General features: G+C 39.8%; 1 protein-coding gene and 1 pseudogene across 3 annotated transcripts in view; one reads left to right on the top strand and one right to left on the bottom strand.

Moving 5' to 3' along the window:
- CDK14 (cyclin dependent kinase 14) overlaps positions 1–24,335 on the bottom strand; it is a 632,242-nt gene that overhangs the window by 201,155 nt on the left and 406,752 nt on the right. The gene's annotated exons all lie outside the window — the stretch shown is intronic.
- Positions 7,767–9,337, top strand: LOC102167146 (annotated as a pseudogene).

The following is a 24,335-nucleotide window of genomic DNA, read 5'->3' as shown; positions in this document are numbered from 1 at the left end:
ACGATCCACTGCCAGAAAGCAGAACCTACTTAAGAAGACATGATGTGAGGGCATACACCTCTCAGAGAAGAACAAATCAGAAGCCCTGAGGCACTGGGCAGGAAGCTGAGAAGAGGATAGGAAAGAAACAAAGAAGATGGCACATCTGAGTTTTGTTTACTATGTAAATCTGAGCCTGTGTTTGGGACTTTCTTGTGGGGGGATGACTTGATGCCTCTTGTGCTGGTTTTGATCCATCAGCTTAGGTAACAGATTAAGGAGTTTCGTGTCCATGTTATGTCCATTATTTGGCTGGAAGCAGATAATGTTTTGAGGCACTGGTAACCTGAGTGATTGGCCAGGGCATGATCAGTCCAGAAAATACCAGGAAAGCCTCCTTAGAAATGCTCTGGTGTCTTACATTACTTACTGTCACATCATTTCACAAGTTACATATTTTTCTTTCACTTACAAAGGATCCACTTATTTGTATATGATCTATGCAGGTGACTATAGCCACTTTGAAGAATATTTAGCAGCATGCTGAATGCTAGGGAGTATAAAGAAACAGTCACAACTTCCAGCCAAGATCAAGTAATAAAGATTAAATTTATCCTCCTACCCAAAACAATTACAACACCACAGAAAATATATGAAATAATGACTCTCAAGTATTTAACTATCAGGCAATGAAGAACAGTGATTCCTAAGAAACAAAAAAATAAAACGGGTAAAATCTATGATTGCTCTAATTTACTGCCTGGAGAAAATTTCTAGGTCACAATGCAGAGAAAGGAAAACCACAGAGAGCTTAGTAACCTCTCTCAGTTTAAAATATGCAGCTGGGAGTCCAGGGAAGGAAAGGCTGCTAGAATTTTCAAAGCTGCTAGAATTTTCAGACAGGAGAAATTTATACTGAGAGAAAACTTTCAAGATCTTAATTGATGATTCTGTTAAGTATCGATCAGTGCATAAAGTTAAGAAAACTACCCAATACTAAGTAAAGAACCACCCAAATGATTAGGGGAAAAAGGCCCAGAGCTCACACAGGGCAAACAGTGCATATTCTCAATAGCCAACATGGAAAACCTCATAATTCATAAGGCACTAAGTTTAGAGTATTAAGAAGGATCTTGCTTCAGTAGTGGAGAAAAATTCACCCTAGACTAAAAACAGCAGGGGTCCTCCCTATTAAAGCCTAAAAACAAGAATGAAAGGATGACACTATTTCAGGTAACTTGACCATGTCACAGAATAAGCTGAAGAACAGCTTTTTTTTTTTAATACAAAAATATAGAAAACCATGCAAGAAAAAATCTACAATGCCTAGCATTAAATAAAAAATTACGGAGTTTCCGTCATGGCGCAGTGGTTAACGAATCTGACTAGGTTGCAGGTTCGGTCCCTGCCCTTGCTCAGTGGGTTAACGATCCGGCGTTGCTGTGAGCTGTGGTGTAGGTCGCAGATGTGGCTCGGATCCCGAGTTGCTGTGGCTCTGGCGTAGGCTGGCAGCTACAGCTCCAATTCGACCCCTAGCCTGGGAACCTCCATGTGCCGGGGGAGTGGCCCAAGAAATGGCAAAAAGACAAAAAAAAAAAAAAAAAAAAAAAAAAAAGAATAAAAAATTACCAGGGAGTTCCCATCGTGGCTCAGTGGTTAACAAATCTGACTAGCATCCATTAGGACACAGGTTCAATCCCTGGCCTTGCTCAATAGGTTAAGGACCTGGTGTTGCTGCGAGCTGTGGTATAGGTTGCAGACATGGCTTGGATCCCATGTTGCTGTGGATGTGACATAGGCCAGCAGCTACAGCTCTGATTTGACCCCTAGCCTGGGAACCTCCATATAAGCAGGTATAGCTCTAAAAGGACAAAAAACAAACACACAAACAAACAAAAAGACCCAAAAAATAAAACCCTAATGCTTTTCCTAATTTGATGAAAATTATAAATTGACATATACAAGGAGTTTAACGAACCCTAATCATAAAAGCATGATGAAAAGTACACCAAAACACATCATAATCAAATTACTTAAAACTAACGGTGAAGAAAATATCTTAAAAGCAGTCAGAAGAAAAAGACACAATACATACAAAGGAACACAGATAAGGATAATAGCACATTTTTGGCCAAGATGACATAATCATCTCAGTAGATGAGAAAAACATCTGACAAGATCCAACATCCATTCCTACTAAAAACCCTCAACAAACCAGAAACAGAAAGGAAGCTCCTCAACCTGATAAAAGACAGCTGCACAAAACCTAAAACTAGCATCATCCTTAATGGTCAGAGACTGAAAGTTTCCCACCCCAAGATCAAGAACAAGGCAGTATACCACTTCTATTCAGTGGTATACTGGAGGTTTGTACTAGACAGGTTCTATTCAGTGGTATACTGGAGGTTTGTACTAGACAGCACAAAAGGGCAAGTAAAAGAATGAAAAGGACTACATGTTGGAAGGGAAGAAGAAAAACTATATATAAATGACAGGATCATTTACACAGACCATCTATGGAACATACAAAAAATAAGTTAGAATAAGTTGATTCTAACAAGGTCATGAGATACAAGATCAATATACGAAAGTCAACTGTATTTTTATATACTAACAATGAGTAACTGCAATTTTAAAGTACCATTTCCAGTAGCTTAAAATATTAAATAATTATGAATCTGCCAAAAGACTGTAAGACCTGTACATTGAAAACTATGAAACACTGCTGAGAGAAACCGAAGAAGATTTAAATAAATGGAGAGATATACTATGTTCAGAGATTGAAAGACTGAAGATTACTAAAATACTAAGTATCTCCAAACTGATCTATAGCTTCAACATAATCCCATATAAATACCCGGCAAGCTTTTGGTGGGAACTGACCAGCAGCTCCTAAAACTCACATGGGAATGCAACCTAGACTAGAAAATCAACTTTAAAAAAGAACAAAGTTTATGCACTTACATTACCTGATTTCAAGATATTATAAAGTTACAGTAATTAAGAAAGTGTGACATAGGCATGACGATAGAATACTCTAGTACTTTTTAGACACACACGGTCAATTCATCACCAATAAAGTTGCAAAGGCAATTCAGTGGAGAAAAAATAGTCTTTTCCACAAATTGTGCTAGAACAACTGGATAGCTATATAAGGAACTCAGGTCTATCCCTGGTGCCACATATCAAAATTAACTAAAAATGGACCAGAGATGTACCTAAAGCTATAACTGCTAGAAGAAAACACAGAGTAATATCTTTGTGACCATGTGTTAGGTTATGATTTCATTGGACTTCTTCAAAGTTATGTGCTTCTGCTCTTCGAAAGAAACCATTAAGAAAAATTTGCAAATTACAATTTGATAAAGTCTCTATCTAGAATATATTAGGAATTCTCAAAACCCAATGATTAGAAAAGAAGTAACTCAATAAAAAAGTAGCAGAGAGTCCCTGTCCCGGTTCAGCGGAAACAAATCTAACTAGCATCCATAAGGATGCAGGTTCAATCCCTGGCCTTGCTCGGGGGTTAAGGATCTGACATTGCCAGGAGCTGTGGTGTAGGCCGCAGACTCGGCTTGGATCTGGCATTGCTGTGGCCGTGGATGTGGTGTAGGCTGGTAGCTACAGCTCCGATTAGACCCCTAGCCTGGGAACCTCCATATGCTATGGGTGCAGGCCTAAAAAGATCCAAAAAAAAAAAAAAAAAGTGAAAAATTTCAACACTTTCCCAAAGAAGATACATGGATGGCAAATAGGTACATGAAAAGACGCCCAATATAATTAGTCCTTAGGGAAATGTAAATTAAAACCACTGTGAGGTATCCTTACACTTCTACTAAAATGTCTAAAATAAAAGATGTGAATCTATAACTCTCACGAACTGCTGGTAGCAATGTAAAATGCTATATTAACTTTTTTAAAAAAGGTAAACATTGTATGATCCAATCTTTCCACTCCCAGGTACTAACCCAAGGGAAAAGATAACCTTTGTCAACACAAAGATTCATTCACAGCAGCATAACTTGTAATAACCAGAAACAACAAAATTGGAAACAACCAAAATGTCAAGCGATAGGTAAATGAATAAACAAATTGTGGTATATCTACACAATGGAATCCCATTCAAAAAGAATGAACTACTGCCATAACAACACAGATAACTCTAAAAATGCTATGCTCAGAGTTTCCGTTGTGGCTCAGTGGAAACAAACCTGACTAGTATCCATGAGGATTTGGGTTTAATCCCTAGCCTCAACTCAGTGGGTTAAGGATATGGCATTGCTGCAAGCTGTAGTACAGGTCTCAGAGGAGTCTCGGATCGTATGTTGCTGTGGTATAGACTGGCAGCTGCAGCTCCCTTAGCCTGGGAACTTCCATGTGGTGCATTAAAAAAAAAAAAGAAAAAAGTTATGCTCACTGAAAACAACCAGACACTCCGCCCCCTGCCCCCAATACCCTATATTTCCATTTACATAAAACTTAAGAACATGCAAACTGATCTATGGTGACAGAAAGGAGATCAGGGGTTGCTTGAAGATTGAAGGGTTAAAGAGAAAAGGGATGGAGGAATTATAAGAAGGTACAAAGGAGCTTTCAGAGATGACAGATATGTTCACTATCTTGATTGTGGTGGTAGTTTCCTGGGTGTATACACATGGTAAACTTATATTCTATACTTCCAACACAGTATGTCAATTATCCCTCAAAAAGCAATTAAAATTCTCTAAAAAGAGACATCCTCAAAAGGTAAAATTTTAGCATAAAATGAAATGCTAAAATGCTAAATAAATGTACTTTTATTCTAGGGTAGTGTTTCTAAAACTTTAGTTAACTCACTATCCTCTTTTAAACACAAGCTCCCCATGCCTTCCATAAATGTTATTTAAAACTTCAGAAGTAATTAAGTATTATGACAGGAGCAAAGAAAAGGCAACTGAATATGCTTTTCCAACCGGCAACTTCTCCTTCATTCACTTTGATATACTCCAGTCCCTTTGAGATTATAATTTTAAAGGTTTTTTGGGGAAAAAAAGATACTGCCAAATAAGCATTAGAAGATATAATGCAAATACAAGGAAGGAAGGAAGGAAGGAGGGAACTGAAGGAAGGGAGGACGGGGAGGATGGGAGAAAGTTAAGTTAACAACTAACATCAAACACACAAGAAACTTCAAAATACGACCTCATATGTAGTCTGAAATTTTGGTTGGGGCCTTTATGTTAAACTTGAATTAAAAGCTGCAATGGGAGCTCCCGTCGTGGCTTGGCGGGAAACGCATCTGACTATGAACCATGAGGACAAAGGTTCGATCCCAGGCCTTCTCAGTGGGTTAAGGATCTGGCATTGCTGTGAGCTGTGGTGGAGGTTGCAGACATGGCTCAGATCTGGCATTGCCGTGGCTATGGCTGGCAGCTGTAGCTCCAATTAGACTCCTAGCCTAGGAACCTCAATATGCCTTGGGTACAGCCCTAAGAAGACAAAAGTTAAATAAATAAGCTGCAATGCTTGTTTAGGTAGCTGTTTGCTCATTTTTTCCTCACCTGCCTGTCCCTGTCTCACCCTTGACTACTCTGATTACCCCTCTAGCCACACTAAATTTACAATTTCACTTGCTAGCTGACTTCACCTCAATTCAGCAGAGCTTTGTGAAGTATCAGACAATGAATTTCCAAGTGGAATCATTGCAGCTAATGCTGCCACTGCTAGTCCCATTTTCTGGCCTTCTCCCTCCCCTGGCTCACATTCTCAGATTCTCTCTGATGTGCCAAGAACGAGCAATTCTGGTCCAGGAAAAGAACACCTAAAGAGGCCTGGGTCTCTCCTGGGAAGGTTACCATCATCCTCACCTGAACACAATGACCATAAAGACTAGAACTATCAGAATATTTAACAAAATGTCAGATTTAAAGATAAAAAAAACAATCAGAATGGAAAAATTGCTGGTATGACCACTATAGAGAACAGTATGGAGGTACCTTAGAAATCTATACTACCATATGACCCAGGAATCCCACTCTTGGGCATGTATCAAGACAAAACTTTCCTTAAAAAAGACACATGCACCCGCATGTTCACTGCAGCACTATTCACAGTAGCCAAGACATGGAAACAACCCAAATGTCCATTGACAGATGATTGGATCAGGAAGATGTGGTATATATACACAATGGAATACTACTCAGCCATAAAAAAGAATGAAATAATGCCATTTGCAGCAACATGGATGGAACTAGAGACTCTCATCCTGAGTGAAGTAAGTCAGAAAGAGAAAGACAAATACCATATGATGTTACTTTATTTCTGGAATCTAATATACAGCACAAAGGAACTTTTCCACAGAAAAAATCATGGACTTGGAGAACAGACTTGTGGTTGCCTACCTAGGGGGAGGGGGAGGTAGTGGGATGGATTGGGAGCTTGGGGTTAATAGATACAAACTACTGCTTTTTGGAATGGATTAGCAATGACATCCTGCTGTGTAGCACTGAGAACTATGTCTAGTCACTTATGATGGAGCATGATAATATGCGAAAAAAGAATGTATACATGTATGTGTAACTGGGTCACCATGCTGTACTATAGGAAAAAAAACTGTATTGGGGAAATAACAATTAAAAAAATTGTATATATAAAAGGATTTCAACAAGGAAAAATCCTGACAGATGGATAAAAATGAGAAGGACATGCATAAAAATGAAAATAAAGTAGTTGTTAGGCCCCCCTCCCCACCTGTTTCACTATCTTTATTGGTGTTATATTGTCTTTATAGGGGGAAAAAATGGTTTATTGACAGCTGCTGGCTTGAAGACTTTGTTCATTCTATCCAGCTGAAATGAATCTGAGGTTTCTATTCATCTGGGAAAAAAGGAAAACTAACAAATTTATTTTGCTTCTGTGGTGGGTGGTGGTAGCTGTGGTGGATTTACTTGACTGCCAATTACTAGTAACAGTTATCTGATTGTTAGATGTTTTATAAATGTGTCTAGCAAAGTTCTGTCTGCAAATGTATACAGTTTAGGGGAAAAAAATAACTTAATCTCTCATTCCACAGGATAAAGAAAACTGACCCTGGTTGACCCAATGAGATGGTCCAGACCTCACTACAACCACAGTGTATATTATAACAACTCCCAGGAAAGTCTGGTCAGAATATTACCTCCAGGGAAAGATGCTACTGTGACAAGGAAATCAGCTTTTGAGGGGTTTATTCTGAAGGGAAGCAGGACATGGCACTCCAAAATATGCCACTTTGGCACATGGATTATTTTTGAGCTGAAAAACAGCCAATGTAGAGAGAGGGTTTCTCTAAACTCCTCTTACTTGGCTAAAGACAGGGTCTCTAAGAAGAACTCAATTGTCATAAATCCCCTCCCCAAAAGGAAGTTTCATCACTGGAGAAGAGTGACTCTCAACATGGGAAGGGAGGCTAGAGGAGGACACTCAACATAGAGAGGCTTTGTTATGAATTATCACACCTCCCACCTCTTCTTCTAAAGGCCCATTCATTGTTCCTAAGAATCTTCACTCTCCCCAAGAAGGCCTATATTTCTACTCCCCATTCTTTCCATAGCAAGAGGTATTTTCATATAAACTGGTGCAGCCACTATGGAGAATAGTATGGAAGTTCCTTGAAAAACTATATATAGAACTACCCTATGATCCAGCAATCCCACTCTTGGGCATCTACCTGGAGAAAACCACAATTTGAAAATATACATGAACCCCATTGTTCACTGCAACACTATTCACAATAGCCAAGACATGGAAGCAACCTAAAACATCCATCAACAGAGGAATAGATAAAGAGGATATGGTACATATATATGAGGGAATATTATTCAGCCATAAAAAAGGATGAAATAATGCCACTTGCAGCAACATGGATGGACCTAGAGATATCATAAAAGTGAATTTAGTAAGAGAAAAGTAAGAGTTCTATGGGTAGTGGGAGGGGAGAGCAGATCCCAGAGAGCCCTGAGCAATCCCACCACCGCTGCCAGCCTAGTTACCATCACACCCTGGGGAGGAGCTGCAGCTGCCACAGCCGTTCCCAGTCACCATCACCAAAACCATGAGCAGCAAGGCCAAGACCCAGCAGCCGCCTGCTACCGCCCCCACCCTCAGCGCTGCCGACACCAAGCCCGGCAGGACAGGCAGCAGTGCAAGGACCGGCCTCATATGGGCGGCACCTGCTGGCAGGGACAAGAAGATCATCACAACGAAAGTTTTGGGAACAGTAAAATGGCTCAGTGTAAGAAACGGATATGGTTTCATCAACGGGAATGACACCAAGGAAGATGTATTTGTATACCAGACTGCCATAAAGAATAACAACCCCAGGAAGTACCTTCACAGTATAGGAGATGGAGAGACTGCCGAGTTTGATGTTGTTGAAGGAGAAAAGGGTGCGGAGGCAGCAAACGTTACAGGTCCTGGTGGAGTTCAGTGCAAGGCAGTAAATATGCAGCAGAATGTAACCATTATAGACACTATCCACATTACAGGGGTCCTCTACGCAATTACCAGCAGAATTACCAGAATAGCGAGAGGGGGGCAAAGAATGAGGGATCAGAGAGTGCTCCCAAAGGCAGGCCCAACAGTGCTGGCCCTACCGCAGGTGAAGGTCCCCTTCTTACTACATACGGAGACCCTATGCACATCAACCACAGTATTCCAACCCTTCTGTGCAGGGAGAAGTGATGGAGGGTGCTGACCACCAGGGTGCAGGAGACCAAGGTAGACCAGTGAGACAGAACATAATTCACGCAATAGACCACGCTTCCGCAGGAGCCCTCCATGCCTAAGACAACCCAGAGAGGACTGCAACGAAGAAGATTAAGCAAATCAAGGAGATAAGACCCAGGGTCAGCAGCCACCTCAAGGTCAGTACCACTGCAACTTCAATTACCGGTGCAGATGCCCAGAAAACCGTAAAGATGGCAAAGAGACAAAAGCAGCCGATCCACCAGCTGAGAATTCATCTGAGCAGGGCGGGGCTGAGTAAATGCCGGCTCACCACCTCCACCATCATCCGGTTTAGTCATCCAACAAGAAGAAATGAATATGAAGTTCCAGCAATCAGAAATGAACACAAGATTGGAGCTGAAGAACTTAAGTGCTTGCTCTTTGCCCATTGACCAGATAACTAGATCTATGCAGCATGGGGTTTTTATTATTTTTACCTAAAGATGTCTCCTTTTGGTAATGACAAATGTGTTTTTATTTTTTTAAAAAAGGTCTGGTTTTTCTCAATACACCTTTAAAGGTTTTTAAATTGTTTCATATTTGGTCAAGTTGAGATTTTTAAGAACCTCGTTTTTAATTTGCAATAAAAGTTTACAGCTTGATTTTTCAAAAAGTTCAACAAACTGCAAGCACCTGTTAATAAAGTTCTTAAATAATAAAAAAAAGAGAAGAGAAAGGTAAAATATCACGAGATCACTAATATGTGGAATCTAATAAAAAATGATACTAAAGAACTTATTCACAAAACGAAAACGGACTCAAAGATTTCAAAACCAAATTTATGTCTACCAAAAGGGAAACATGGGGACGAGGGATAAATTGGGAGGCCGGGATATAACACAGACACCCTACTATACACAAAATAGATAAGTAACAAGGACCTACTGTACAGTACAGGGAAGTCTACTTGATACTCTTAATAACCTATATGGGAAAAGAATCTGAAAAAGAATGGATATATGTAAATGTGTAACTAATTCACCTTGCTGTAGACCTGAAGCTAATACAATATTGTAAGTCAATTACACGCCAATAATTTTTTTTAAAAAGATATTTAGGGCTGATTTCAAAGCAACATCAGGGAGTTAGTCATTATCCCCTGGTTATCTCCCATGCATACATGAGGGATGCATGTTAAGAAACTTTTGTTTTTCTCTTGTCCCTTGGTCTTTTATTAGAGGAATCTCAGCTAAGAACTCAGAAGAGCAGAGGGAGAATTCTTTCTCCTCTACGATCTGACTTCAAGAATAAATCATGGGCTGGGCAATGACACTGGCTCAAGCGCCAGCCAGTCCTAGTGGAGGTAAGGGCAGCTTCTAGGGGGGCGTCAGTAATACTAGCACTAAAATGGGACAGGAGAGCATATGCACCATTGCTGATGGAATGTAAACTCATTCAACATTTTTGGAGGATGGCTGGTCAAAATCTATGCTAATGTTCACTATGCACCCAGCAGTCATTTTCTAGGAAAGCTCTGGGGTATAGACTAGGAAGCTATCACAGCAGGCTTTTCTTTCCACGGCGGTAAAATACTGGGAATTTCCAGAACTGGTGAGATAAACATGTAATAGCCATAGAAAAGATCATCAAGTAGTGGTTAAGACAAAATGGAGCAAGTTGAAAACAATGTAACATTTTTTGGTGAAACACACGTCACTCACCAACATGTACTATTTCTATGAATGATGACACAGGAATAGAAAAAAAGAACGTGCATGACATCTTTAAATGAAATTAACCAGGGAGAGGACTACAGTGATGCTGGAGAGAATTTTAACTTTTACATGTATAAATTTCCATAATACAGTAGATTTTGCAGTGTCTTTTAATTTAGTAAATTACAAAAAAGACAACTAGATCAAAATAAACTTAAAATCAATGGAACAGGAGACTGACATAGAGAATAAATGATAAAAACACTGGGACAGAAAATGAATTTGGCAATACAGGTGTTGGTAGTAAGAAATTTCTATCAAGGAGAACATGTAATAGTTTTTTCCTGGAGAAAATGAGCACAGGTTAAATGACTTTCTCTCTCCTCCCGACCCCCATCAACTAGCCAGAATCCAAATTTTTGGATAAAGGCAACCTTGTTGAAACCCAGTAGATATTAAACAACAATTAAAAGAGAGGGCTTTTGGGGAAGGGAAGTTTCAACATTAAGCCATACCTTTAAGAATTAAAGAGCTTTATGGGGAGAAAAAATTTCCAAGTTTCTTTGCAGATGAAAACAGGCACGGTTATGCTAATTCTAAACACTGCCAGCAGGCTGAGTTCCCAGATGCCCTGCAGTCTAGTCTAGGGAGCTGCCAGTCTGCAGGGTCCAGCAGTGTCTGCCTAAAGGGATGACTGACACCAGCACTGCCGCCTGGTCCAGCCTGTAGCCATCACCGCCTTTAGGGTGGGACAAGGACAAGATTGAGTGTCTTAATGAACCGCCTCAGATCTTAAACCACAGCCGCCCACAGCACCATCTGTTTCGTGCCATGTGGACCCTAAAAGAAAAATCCGGTTTGGTCCTAAAAATACTGTTTGCTTCACAAGGAAGCATATCCTAGGGCTCTGCCTCACAGGCCTGTTTTACATAACATTAATTAGAGATGCTAATTCTGTGTCGGAATGGGTACAATGGCCACACCCTGGAATGTGAAATTGTAAACTGTCAAATTCTGCCAAAACGTGTCATTTCATCTAAGTGCAGCAAACGAATTTTTAAATTGCTTATGTTCTAAGGCTCGCTGACCACAAATTCTAACTGGACTGGAGTCATAATCTTGTTCTTCCTTTGATTCACAATGAATATGGCATTTTTCTCCTGTATTTAATAATAAAACTTCCATTAGATAATAAAATTAGCATGTGTATTTGCTTGTGACTTAAAAGGAAATAAAGTCCAGGAAATTATTAATAAGCACTCAGAAGTCAAGAACTGTTTCTTTTATCAACGTAACGTACTCAGCTCCAACAGCACCCTCCACTGCCCACTTGTGATACTAGAATGTTTTTCCCTTGCCAGTTGGCACAATGGTAATAAGTTTTGTCAGTAGATGGTGCTGGAGAGACCCTGGAGGGGGAAGGATTCTAGCTTGAGCCAGTCATACCGCCCCCAGCCATATCCCTCCCTGCCACCTAGTAGAGCTCACCTTCCAACTTTCCAGTCCCAGCCAGACATTCCCTGGCTGCCTGTGAGAATCCAGAAGGGATCCCCTGCTTGCAATGCTCTGCCGACCAGCCCAGGCCAACTGGCACCCGGGAGGGAGGCTCCCAGCTAGCTGGTCTTGGTGGGCAGTTCCATACAACCAGCGTCAATCCTATAGTCCTGCACCAAATCTGACCCAGGGCTCCCACTGGGGTTCTCCACCATCCAATGGGCAGCAGACATACCTTTTCCAATGAGGTATGAACCCTAAACCGTGGGAAGCAGACTCTAAGTTTGTTCCTTTTTTGAGTTCTCTCCATCAGCTTTAGAATTCTCTTTCATACCTTCTTTAAATGAATCACTTGTAAATAGTTAATAACCCTCTATATTAAACCACTCCTTTCAAACTGCAGTGTGGTTTCTGATTTCAGATTATATCCTGATTCATAACCATTCATTGAAGAAAAGAGCAACTTTAAACTTCAAGTTGGCGCTTAATGGTGTTCGTTAATTTCATCATTCATTTCTCACTGTAACTCTGGCACATCACTTACCAGGTTATTTCTGGTAAAGGTCCTTCTTCTGTGTCCTTTAGATTCCAATTCATTCAATTTACCAACAACTTACTAGCAGAAGATGACATCAATTAATATTCTTTAAGAAAAAAATAGGAGCTTCTTCAGAACCCAAATTATTTAATCCCAGTATAGTCCTCCTATTTACTGTCCTACTGTCCAGCTCACATTCTTTTCAGTTTAAAAGAAAAAGCTGAAATTGGCCCTCACCAATACCACCCCCCAGCTTAATATATAACATGCTTGTTTATTCCAGATTTTACCAGTCAGGACTTTCCTTATAGTTAACTGCCTTATCTTTTCTTTCTCTCAACAGATTATACCTAGAGATCAATTTTGGAAGATTTCACAACCATATTGACTCTCCTAATTGATGAACATGGTATATCTCTCCAGGTAAATCTTTTAAAACTTCATTCAGTAGTATTTTATAATTTTCAGAATATATATGTTGAACATACTTTATTGGATATGTTTTTCTAGGTATTTTATTATTTTGATGTTATTATAAATTATATTTGAAAATTCCAAATTTTTTGTTGCCAGTATATAAAAACACAATTGATTTTGTATATTGGTTTTTCTAATAACTTTTTGTAGCTTCCTTAGGATTTTCTGCATATGTGATCATATCTGTGAATAAGGAAAGTTTTACTTCTTAATTTCCCACCATTATGCTTCTATTCCTCTCCTCTCCTTTTTCTCTTAAGGAACTTGCCTCCAGTCACACGATGAATAGGAATGGAAGGAGTGAATGACATAACTGCTTTGTTCTGAACCTTACAGTTAAAGCATTGTGAATTTTGCAGTTAACTATAAAGTTTTTTTGTAGATATCTATAATCAGATTAAGGATGTTCTCTTGCATTTCTAGTTTGCTCAGAGTGTTAACCATAAATGGTGTGGAATTTCAACTAATTCTTTCTCTGCACCTCGTGAGATGATCATATGATGACCTCATGGACCATGAGCTTATTCTATGCACAACAAAGAAAACCTTTCAGATATGCTATTTTTGCCTCTTCTGAAATAGCCAAATGAAGAGGCTAACTAATACACTCTCACCACCATCCGAAAGTCACATGATTATTGTCAAGGGTTGGGGGCAAGCCGAAGTGACATGGATAAGCCTGGTAGAGAATCATGGATCAAATCAAGAGTTATTTCAGAATAGAAATAATAGAACTATTTGATAAATTTGATGCATGGGATGAGGAAAGGGTAGAAATTGAGAATTTATTCTAAATTGCTGGCTTGAGCGATTGGGTAAAGGATACTGCTATTTACTGATACAGGAAAACATGGGAAGGAAAAGATCTGAATGATTTTGTGATCTATCAAGAGCCATGATTTAGATGGATTACATCTGTTATTCTTACTAGACATCCAAGTGCATGGATCAAGAAACTGGATACACGAGGCTGAGACTCAGCATTTACCACACAATATCATAACAATCTGTTTCCCTGTTTTTCTCCCTGGCCAGTCTGAGTTCCTTGAAGGTGGGGAAAATGTCTTATTTGTCTTTACATCCTAGGCTCTAATACAGTACCTTTCAGAAAGTTGATATTCAATAAACAGTGGTTGAATTAGTCCATGAATCTAGTGTTTTCGTACAAGGTAATTCACACTATTACCTATATAAAATCATTGCTTTGGGATTAAAATACTTATCTGCATTTCACAAGAACCAAAATAAGTAACAAAATAAAGGAAATCAGAAGACAAGGATAGGAGTTCCTGTCATGGCTCAGTGGTTAACAAATCCAATTAGGAACCATGAGGTTGTGGGTTCAATCCCTGGCCTTGCTCAGTGGGTTAAGGATCCGGCGTTGCCATGAGCTGTGGTGTAGGTTGCAGACGTGGCTTGTATCCTGCGTTGCTGTGGCTCTGGTGTAGGCTGGAGGCTATAGCTCTGATTAGACCCCTAGCCTGGGAATCTCCATATGCCATGGGAGCGGCCCTAGAAAAGGCAAAAAGACAAAAAAAAAAAAAAAAAAAAGAAAGAAAGAAAGACAAGGATAAATATTTTAATGAAGGCAATATATTTAAAACTATCGAGGCATAATGGGATCCTTATGACATTAATGTTAAAATACAGGAGAGACATTATACAACAGAACCAACTACTGTGAAGAAAACTGAAAATTGTAGAGATGCCATCAAGATCATCTAATCTGGGGGTTCTTGCACTATGCTCCTTAGATTGGTACAATTTCTTGGAGACACACAAGGGCTACTGTAGGCAGAGTGGAGAGCTCAAGCAGTTGGGATTTGGGATTTGAGTGTTATAGGTGAGATTTCATTTCAAAAAAGGAATTATTCTACTAAAAAATGTGGGGTTTTTCACGTCTTTTTTTTTTTTGCCATTTCTTGGGCCACTCCCTTGGCATATGGAGGTTCCCAGGCTAGGGGTCGAATCGGAGCTGTAGCCACCGGCCTATGCCAGAGCCACAGCAACGCGGGATCTGAGCCGAGTCTGCAACCTACATCACAGCTCACGGCAACGCTGGATTCTTAACCCACTGAGCAAGGGCAGGGACCAATCCCACAACCTCATGGTTCCTAGTCGGATTCGTTAACCACTGCGCCACGACGGGAACTCCCTAAAAAATGTTTTTTTAAAGTATGGATACTTTAGCCTCATTCTACAGGTGAAGAAACTGGATCCTCCTTAAACATGTCCAGATTTGAATACAGGCAGGTCTAGAACTTGGATCTTCTTAACAACCAGACCAGATATGGTGGGGTTTCATTCCAAAATTCATCTAAGAATATACTTGACATACTTTCTTATATTTACTATCTATGGTTTCTTAGAGTCGTAAGTTTCAAAAATTTATCATCAATGGTTATGTTGTATCATTTACACTGGGCTTAAACACAGGGTAATGCAAAAGGAAAGTTTTGAAGACAATACTGGGTTTAAGCTCTGCTGGCTGCAGTTAGAGGAGGATTTATGTGAGAGTAATTTTAATGGAGTCAGTACAGAGCATTTAGGTCAACCAACTTTGTTGCCCAAATGTTACTAAGGGGTGAATACACAAGTTACTACAATACATCCTAATTTCTCCCCTGGAGTTTAAGTGGAATTAATTAAATACTTATCAGAAGCAAAGGATAAAGTGCTGGGATAAAAAGAAAATCTCTTCTATATTTACATTAGAAAAAGGCACTGCCTTTCCAAGAAAGGAAAAAAACAGAAAGCAAAGTTACTTCTGAAAGTACGTTCATGTTATGTTTTAATTAACCACATAGTATTTCTCCAGCAGGTTATGCTATAACACACTGTGGATAAAATCTCTTCATTTGCTTTCTTCTTTCCTTTCAGAGGGAATTTTTTTTTATCTTATCTGGAACAACAGGCTGGTATTATCAAAGCTGTGTATCCTGAGAGTCAGTAGCAGGATGGTGTTTCCTTTTTTCATTATTTTTGGTAGAACACACAGACTGTAAGGGATAAGCTATCAGCGTTCATATGTCTTCAAATTCTTACTAGGCTCCCTTAAGGGAAAAAGAAGGTAATTAATCTGTCATCCTAGAGAGTGTAGGCTCCTTCACAATATTCAAAAGCCTATTTCATAAATAGATGAACCAGAACAAAAGAAAAGGAAGCATTTCTAACCAAAAGCTGTTGAAGAGCATAAAGTCAGAATTTTTAGAAATTCTAAGACTGAAAGCCAAAACCAATAGCAATAATAACAAACAAAAGCAGTATGTCTGCCTGCTAATTTATATTTGCTATTTCTGAATTTAGCTACATATTTCTGAAAACTAATCTGCTATATGACTACCTTGCTGCCATAAACATTATTCCAGCAAGGACCAAACAAATATGGATTAAAAGATTTAGAAATGCACTGATTTTTAAAATGTGTAATCCTCTTAGTTAACATGTTGATCTCTTGGTAGAGTTTCCCAAAGCTCACAGAAGCATCCTGCATCATATTTTGTACAAGCTGTTCTTCTCCAGGTATCACTAGATGTGCAGACCCCACTTAGGATATCTCCTTGTTTAGGGGTCTAAGAAGAGCCTCCCCCCTTTTTTTTTTTTTAGGGCCACGCTTGCAGCACATGGAGGATCCCAGGCTAGAGCTGAAGCTGCCGGCCTACACCAAAGCCTCAGCAATGTGGGATCCAAGTTGCATCTGCGACCTACACCACAACTCACAGCAATGCTGGATCCTTAACCCACTGAGCAAGGTGAGAGATTGAACCTGCACCCTCATGGATCCTAGTTGGGTTCGTTAACCACTAAGCCACGATGGGAACTCTGGGAAAGGGCCTTGTAAAGTGAGTTCTTACCTTTGTCTTTTTCTACTTTCTAAAACTTGTCCTAAATATTGCCTTAGGCAGCCCTGCAGTATAAAAAAGCCTGGGACATGCAGGAAGAAAAAAGTCAGGGTCTTCTTCTTTGTCACTGAAGCAACACCTTAAGGAACTACTTATACCCATGGGACTCTCAGCATCTTTTTCTGTACCTGGATGGGTAGCTGTGTCCTTCTAATACTTTCTGGGATCCTCTCCCAGTGCTATAAACATAAGACTTGGCTTGTCAGGCCCAGCTGACATCAGTGGAAACAATCTCGAATAAGTGTGCCCATCAGCAAGGAGGAAAGCACAGCTGCTCTGAGGGCAGGACCACATGAGAAGGGAGAGCAAAATACTGAGCAGTGAAATGGAAGTAGCCTAGAGGAGAGGTATCTGCAGTTCTTTTTACCATAATATAGGGTTTTGAACACTCAATTCACATTATAGGATAGATTCCTGGCATTTGCCAAACTCAGTTCTTGGGCTGCAGGCCTACCAGTGGATAGTAAGTCAAAAAGCAAAGGGGAAAGGAGCCTTCTGTTGTGTTTCATTCAGCTCCCCAGCTTTCTGAGGAAAGGAATAGCAAGCAGTTGGCATATTGAAAAAAAATCACAGCTTGCTTCTCGAAGCATTTCATAGTACAATCATTACTTTGGAAACTCAAAGACAAAGAAATACATATATCAGTAGAGAAAATGAAACCATTTCATTGTATGCCTGAGTCACAATTTTTTTTTTCAGAGTGGTGTTAAAGAAATGCTAAAGTGGTGGCTAAGACATGAGTTTTGTTAGAAAGCAACAATTCAGTATTTGTAAGTCAGGAAATATTTATGTTTTAACAAACAGGCCATTCTTTTTTTTTTATTTTTATTTTTTTAATTTTTTGGCCACACCTATGGCATGCAGAAGTTCCCTGCCAGGGATCCAACCCACGCCACAGCAGTGACAATGCCGGATCCACTGAGCCTCCAGGGAACTTTTTTTTTTTCTTTATTGGCTGAATGAATGCTCCCATTTTAAGTAACTCATACTAACTTAAATATGCAGGAAGAAAAATGATCACCAGCAATGTTCCTTAACCCTACTCCATACTCTCAAAGTACTGATTATAGGTTTTTAATGTCTCACCTTGACTTTGTTACTATACTACTAGACTTTCTGCTCCAGGACATGATATTTACTTACTTTTTCACCTCCCTCCCCCACCTAGCACAGCTTCCATTAAATTGCCAGGAAACAAATATTTTTATTGCCTAATTATCTATTCCCTTCCACCCAGCTGGCTCATTGACAGAAAAAAAAAGATATAATTCCTGGAAGAGGAAATCTTATTGACTCAAAAGAGGAGAAGAGATTTTAAGAACAGTATAGTATTCTGCTTTGATTCATCTAAAGCATCTTCTGCCCCCCCAACAGACTATTTTATAGAGTAATTTTAGGTTCACAGCAAAACTGAGCAGAAGGTACAGAGATTTCCCATATAGTAGCATTTTTTATTGTTTGCCAAAATTGAGTTCAATATTTGGAAAGATGAACAAACAGTGTATTACATTTGTTTAATTTTTTGTTTGTTTTTTTTTGCTTGCTAGAAGGTTATAATTTCACTAAAGTTAATGCCTTTTTCATTTCACATCCAATTTGACATCCTGGTATATTAGGAGGATCACAATTATGAAAAGAGTCACTTTAAACACTAACTGATTATTTTTGCCTAGTAACAATTTTTACTAGAAGGATGAAAAATGATAAGGAATTTGCAATCAAATTTAGTTCGTTTATGAGTTTAGTTTTCTGATTTCCTCAGAGAGGCACTCTTGGTGCAAAGCACTAAAAAGAAATTTCAATGAAAATTTTGTCAAACTTCTTCAAAATAGGAATTCACTGAAGCCTACTTCCAGGCATATCATAGGCACTCACTACAGCTGAATGAATTGAATCACATCCCAAGATGTAATTTAAATAATCAGATTTAAATGTGCATACATCGCTATTCTGTGTGAGAGACAACCAATATTTCATTTTTTTGGGGATGAGATGGGAACCAAAAATGAGTCTAATATTATCGTCCAAAAAAGGTCTTATTAACACCTTTCAGCTATTTACTTTTCGCTTGGCAAACATGAAACATTTTTAATACTGAATTTTACTTAGAGTAAATTGATAGTAATTTGTTCGACTGAGCTTCAATAAAATGAACTCTGCATTTGAATGTTAAATGTTATCTGCCATGAGTGATTTACATATTATTAGAACAGAAGTTGCAAAAGGAGAAACCAAAGGAAAATAGGAACTCGCATTTATTTTAAAATGAACAAACAAATGGAAGGAATGAAAATTGTCTTTAATTTTTAAAGTGGTTCTTAATGTCACTCCCTACAGAGTTCCCCCACAAAGATGCATGCCTTTTGAAAAGAACACAGGGAAGTTTTAAAAACGCAGTACTTCTCTCATCATAAATCTATTTCTGCAGCATCAGGATACACACTAATACTTGATTCACACAAAGTATTTTTTTCTTTCCTCATCCCTACTCCCAAATCCTAAACTCTGTGAGGGGAATAAGAGCAAAAATAACTGCACTGCAAGGTTGAAAATGAAGAGAGATAACAGAGGTTTGGGCAAAGAAACTAAGATATCCAAAAGAAGGACAGATAATTTGTAACAGAAACCAGAGAAAAATTCATCTCAGGGAAAAACATTTCTAATATTTAGAAGAATAGGTTCTATTTACTTTTGTGATTTTATTTTTCTTTTTTGGCCACCCTGGGGCATACAGAGTTCATAGGTCAGGTATCAGATCCAAGCTGCTGTTGCGACGTATGACACACTTGCAGCTGGATAACTAACCCACTATGCTAGGCCAGGGATTAAACCTGTGTCCCAGGGCTCCAGAGATGCTGCCAATCCCATTGCATAACAGCGGGAAATCCAGATGGGTTCTGTTTACATATTGGTGATAGGAGATGAGGAATTCCTGGCAGGTGTAAAGGTACAGGAGTTCGATAGCACAGGATGTGTCCCGACACCAATTCTTGCATCTTTACCAATGACTGGACAAGATGAAAGGCAATGTATGACAAGGCTTGTCATTTGCTTGTGCCATGGAGAATAATATCCTCCAAACAGAGATTCAAGTTCACTGACAACTAAAATGTAGAATTATTCAAAACTAACAGAAGGCTGAGTTTATATTAGACACAATACGAAGAAAAAAATTCACTGAATGATACATTTAAAAGACATGGTTCCCAGAAAATGCAGTGATATATACAATGACATATTATTCAGCCAAAAAAAAAAAAAAAAAAAGAATGAAACCGTGCCATTTGCGACAACATGGATGGACCTCCAGGGCATTATACTAAGTGAAATAGAGAGGACAAATACTGTGTGATCTTGCTTACATGGGAAAAGTAAACAAAACAAAACAAAGAATCAAGCTCAAAGACACAGAGAATAGGCTGGTGGTTGCCAGAAGGAGGGTGGGAGTGGGAAAAAATAGATAAAGGGGGTCAAGCTATACCATCTCCTGGTTACACAAAAATTAAGCTAGGAATATCAAATAAAGAAATGAAATAAAACAGTTCTCAACACTTTCCTAGTATAACTAAACTCACAGATAAAGAGATCTTAGGAAGAATTTTTAAAATGCCACAGTGTACGCGCTACCTGGAAAATGTGTGCCTGTCATTTTCAAAAGAGGTGAGTGAGATAAAGGATAAATTCAGCTCCAAGGTCAGATAAACTATTAACCTGGCTTAGGATAAAACTGTTCTCCAGGGGACATGCTCCAATGACTTGGGTGGATTATTTTTTATGATAAATTTTAATCAAACTGTCATAGCTTTCTATCAAGACATAAAATAATGAGACATGAGAGATCCATTTAGAATAGAATATTTAGAGGATGCTGTTTTTCTGGCAGGGGGTTGGGTAGGAGTAGATACAAGGTCAGATTTTAAATGAACTCACGCCTACCAAAAACATTTAACAGCGTGGACAGATTGATTGTTTCTGAGGCAAAAAGCAAAGTAGGTTGAGGAGTTCCCATCGTGTCTCAGCAGCAATGAACCCAACTAGTATCCATGAGGACTCGGGTTTGATCCCTGGCCCCACTCAGTGGGTTAAGGATCCGGCGTTGCCATGACCTGAGGTATAGGTTGCATATGTGGCTCAGATCCTGCATTGCTGAGGCTGTGGTGTAGGCCAGTGTCTACAGCTCCAATTCAACCCCTAGCATGGGAACTTCCATATGCTGCGGGTGCGGCCCTAAAAAGCAAAAAAAAAAAAAAAAAAAAAAGGTAGGTTGCAAAATAAGGGAGGAAACCAGGAGGTTAATCAAGTAATCAGCCGGATAAGAAGTTACAGCAGCTGGGCTATGATGATTATATAGATGATTACAGATCTTTGTTTGCTTGTGTACACAATTCTAATAATAGTTATGTGATATTTTTAATACAAGGCCATGTGAAAGCAATCCCCAGATAGACCCGTTATACGGCGTGCCACCTGAGAATCATACCAAAAGGATTCCTGGTAAGAAACACAGGTCTGACTGAATAATGATTTCTATATTATGGATGCTGTGCCTGTACTCTCTAGGTTTTTAGGTTTCCACATCAGGCCAGAAAATTTAAAACACACACAACATTTCCAAGCATATGACATGCATCTTTTAAAGGGGAATTTCTTAACCAGCAGGACTCATTAATCAGGGTCTCCTTGTTGGCCTGAACGCAGAGTTCCATCCTTGGAGACTCTGATTCTAACAGCCCTGAGTGGGGCCTCTGAATGTGTAATCAGGGAATGATTCTCAAGTCAACCTCATGCACACTCTTGGTTATGAATCAGAGCAGAAACAACCTAAAAACTGGAAAACAAGAGTATCTCCATAGAAGAGTCAGCAGATTTAGGATTTAGTTTCAGTTCTGTCATTTATTGAACACATCTTCTTAGACAAATTCATATAATCTCTGAGGATAAGTTTTCTCAGCTATAAAACAGTAGTAACAGTACCTACTCTTTCTTGGGCATGGGTTCAAAGGAGCTGTCTTAGTTACCGATCACTGTGGAACAAGCTACTCCAGAACCTTGTGCCTTCAAGTGACAAACATGTTATTATCTCATGATGTCTTTTTTAAATTATTTTTGTCTTTTTTTTTTTTTTCTTGACTTTTCTAGGGCCGCTCCTATGGCATATGGAGGTTCCCAGGCTAGGGGTCTAATTGGAGCTGTAGCCACCGGCCTACGCCACAGCCACAGCAACGCTAGATATAAGCTGTATCTGCGACCTACACCACAGCTCACGGCAACACCGGATCCTTAACCCACTGACTGAGGCCAGGGATGGAACCTGCAACCTCATGGTTCCTAGTCAGATTCGTTAACCACTGAGCCACGATGGGAACTCCTCATGCTATCTTTTGGTCAGGGATCCAAGTGTACCTTAGCTGGGTGCCTCTAGCTCCAAGTCTCTCACCAGGTAACATTTGAAGTGTTAGCTATGGTTGTGGCCTCACATATAAAAGTTCAACTTGGGGGATCCACTTCCAAGGTCACTGCCATTGCTGTTGCCAAGCCTCTGGTCCTTACTGGCTGCTGCCTAGAAATGTCAGCCACTTGACTCAAGGGACTGTCCACCTTATGCTAAGTGAAGTTAGTCAGACAGTGAGACACAAATGTCATATTCACTTATATGTGGAATCTGAAAAAAGGATGCAATGAAACTTCTTTGCAGAACAGAAACTAACTCACAGACTTCGAAAAACTTATGGTTACTAAAGGAGACAGGTTTCATGTGGGGAAGGGTGGCGGGGGGTTTGGGATGGAAATTTTGTAAAAACATGGGTTGTGACAATGGTTGTACAACTATAAATGTAATACAATCCATTGAGTTGGGGGAAAAAAAGGGACCCTCCACAGAGCAGCTTACAACATGACAGCTGGCTTCCCTCAGAGCCAGCCAGGGATACAGTAAGAGATTTCTACTTCTTTCTTTCGGTAACATGGTCTCAGAAGTCACATTCCAATTCCTTGTCACAATCTATTCACGAGAAGCAAATCTGTAGGTCCAGCCCACACTCAGGGAAAGGGGGTTATACATGGGAATAAATACCAGGAACCATCACTGGGCATCACTGGAACCATCACAGGAGGTAAAGTGTGATGTTCTGAGGAATTAAAGATGTTCTAAATGGAAAAAAAAAATTCAGGCAGAATTTGAGTTAGAGAAATCTACTTTGGGAATTCCCTGGTGGCTCAGCGGGTTAAGGATCCAGTTTTGTCATTGCAGTGGCTCTGGCTATAGCTGCGGCACGGGTTCAATCCCTGGCCCTGGAACTTCTGCATGCAGAGGGTGTGGGCAAAAAAGAAAATCTGTTTTATGGATAACATTCTGAGAATTTGCTAAGAAGCGTCATCACCTCCTCCCTACACCGCAGATGTGTCACACTATGGCAGTATGTGACCATTTTCTTTAGTCTGACGCATCTGTGAACTTGCTAGTCAAAAAAGGAAGAAAAGGAGAGTGAACAAACAAGGGACCTCATGACCTATGAAATAACACTCTGTGACAATTCACACTTTCATATTCATCGTGGGAAGCAGTACTGCAATGGCTATAAGGAGATGGGATAAACAACAACAATTTTAGAAGCTTGGTAAAATTGTTTCCTAGATTATTTTTTTCCTACCAAGCTGTTATCAGATCCAAATGGTGATATGCCTTAATGGAAATTTACACAATCAATGTGGCAGTTTTAAAACATGGCTCCAGGATTCTTTTTTTTTTTTTTTTTTAATGACCACACTCATTGCTTCAGGACAATTTTTTTTTCTTTCTTTTTAGAGCCACACCTGCGGCATATGGAAGTTCCCTTGCTAGGGATCGAATTGGAGCTGCAGCTACAGGCCTACATCACAGCCACAGCACTGTGGGATCCAAGCTATGTCTGTGACCTACACCACCGCTCATGGGAACACTGGATCCTTAATCCACCGAGAGAGGCCAGGAATCGAACCCACCTCCTCCTGAATACCAGTCGGGTTCCTAACCCACTGAGCCACAAGGGCAACTCTAGACTCTGGCATTCTTGACACTCTTTCCATCTAGAACTGGGGTCTGTGTCCCCTCTCCTTGACTCTGGGTGAGGGTTTGTAACTGCTGTGACTGACAGAGCCACTTCTGAAGCTAAGTTAAGAGGAACCAGGGAGTTTCTCTTTCCTCTTAACTCACCCACTCTTGGAAACCAACCACCATCCCATGAGGAAGCTCAAACGAGCCCACATGGAGAGAACCCACATAGGGCCTCAAGTTGATGAAGGGAGGGGTATGTGGCTGGTTCCCCAACTGCTCCAGCTTCTGATGGTTTCTGCTCCAGCCACTATCTGTCTACAGCCATATTTCTGAAACCATATGAGAGACCTGTAAGTCCAGAACTGCTCGGCCCACTCTTTACTGAATGTATTACCCCGAAACCATGACTGATAATTATAAAATACGACTGCCGTGGACTTCACCCAGAGTTTTGCGATGGTTACATAACATGAGATAACTTCAACAGCCAGGAAGTAATCACATACTGACAA

Source organism: Sus scrofa, chromosome 9, assembly GCF_000003025.6.
Source record: "Sus scrofa isolate TJ Tabasco breed Duroc chromosome 9, Sscrofa11.1, whole genome shotgun sequence".
In the NCBI taxonomy this organism is placed as follows: Eukaryota; Metazoa; Chordata; class Mammalia; order Artiodactyla; family Suidae; genus Sus; species Sus scrofa.
This window is presented reverse-complemented; position numbering and strand designations above follow the sequence as displayed.